The sequence below is a fragment of the Staurois parvus genome, unplaced genomic scaffold, assembly GCF_062004578.1.
Source record: "Staurois parvus isolate SC_StPar_1 unplaced genomic scaffold, SC_StPar_1.0 ptg001246l, whole genome shotgun sequence".
Taxonomy (NCBI): Eukaryota; Metazoa; Chordata; class Amphibia; order Anura; family Ranidae; genus Staurois; species Staurois parvus.
Genome location: NW_028319042.1, coordinates 76,674 through 78,287, shown reverse-complemented (window position 1 = coordinate 78,287; position 1,614 = coordinate 76,674).

Genomic DNA, 1,614 nt, shown 5'->3' with positions numbered 1-1,614 from the left:
GAGCAGAGAGACAACTGTCCGTTCTCGATGATCTCTCTGCTCTCAGTTGTCTCTCTGCTCTCAGTCATCTCTCTGTTCTCGGTGATCTCTCTGCTCTCAGACATCTCTCTGCTCTCAGACATCTCTCTGTTGTTAGACATTTCCCTGCTCTCGGTGATCTCTCTGCTCTAAGTCATCTCTCTGTTCTCAGTCATCTCTCTGCTCTCAGTCTTCTCTATACTCTCAGTCTTCTCTCTGCTCTCAGTCTTCTCTCTGCTCTCAGTCTTCTCTCTGCTCTCAGTCGTATCTCTGCTCTCAGTGATCTCTCTGCTCTCAGTCTTCTCTCTGCTCTCAGTCGTATCTCTGCTCTCAGTCATCTCTCTGCTCTCAGTCTTCTCTCTGCTCTCAGTCTTCTCTCTGCTCTCAGTCGTATCTCTGCTCTCAGTGATCTCTCTGCTCTCAGTCATCTCTCTGCTCTCAGTCATCTCTCTGCTCTCAGTCTTCTCTCTGCTCTCAGTCGTATCTCTGCTCTCAGTGATCTCTCTGCTCTCAGTCTTCTCTCTGCTCTCAGTCTTCTCTCTGCTCTCAGTCATCTCTCTGCTCTCAGTCTTCTCTCTGCTCTCAGTCGTATCTCTGCTCTCAGTGATCTCTCTGCTCTCAGTCTTCTCTCTGCTCTCAGACATCTCTCTGCTCTCAGTCATCTCTCTGCTCTCAGACATCTCCCTGCTCTCAGACATCTCCCTGCTGTTAGACATATCCCTGCTCTCGGTGATCTCTCTGCTCTAAGTCATCTCTCTGTTCTCAGTCATCTCTCTGCTCTCAGTCTTCTCTATACTCTCAGTCGTATCTCTGCTCTTGGTTATCTTTCTGCTCTTAATCATCTCTCTGTTCTTTGTGATCTCTTATCTCTCTGCTGTGAGTCATCTCTCTGCAAAAGTCAGTCTTCTCTCTGTTCTCTGTGATCTCTCTGTTCTCTGTGATCTCTCTGTTCTCTGTGATCTCTCTGCTCTTGGTCATCTGTCTGTTCTCGATGATCTCTCTGCTCTCAGATGACCAAGAGCAGAGAGACGACCGAGAGCAGAGAGACGACCGAGAGCAGAGAGACGACCGAGAGCAGAGAGACGACCGAGAGCAGAGAGATGACTTATAACAGATAATTGTATTTATTGTATCATTTCTGTATCTCTGCTCTGGCTGCAGTCATTGGGTGGCTCACCCTCCCCATGTATTTCTTTGTACATCCTCCATGCGTCTGCACCCACATGGTGATGTACAGAACTCTCTCCTCCTCTCCCGTTCCATGGACAGGAAGTCGAGGCAATGATTGGTATTTACGTATTTCGGCAGTCCTCATTATAAAACAAAACGCATTTCTTTTTTTTTTTTTTTTTAATTTTTTGTAGAGTTCTATTTTCTCTGCACGTCTCACCCTCAGATTCCTTCAAACAGACACAGCCTCTAATTTTCTCTGTTTCTTCTTCTCATGTTCCCGCCGCCCTCTGATCCCCCCCCCCCTCGCATCTCCACAAATGCGCAGAAAATGTCAGCGTTGGATGGAATCCTGGCTGCCATCTTCCAGTCTTGTTCTGTAGGACGGGAAGATTAATGGCCGCCTTGCGTTGGCGCTCACGTTCT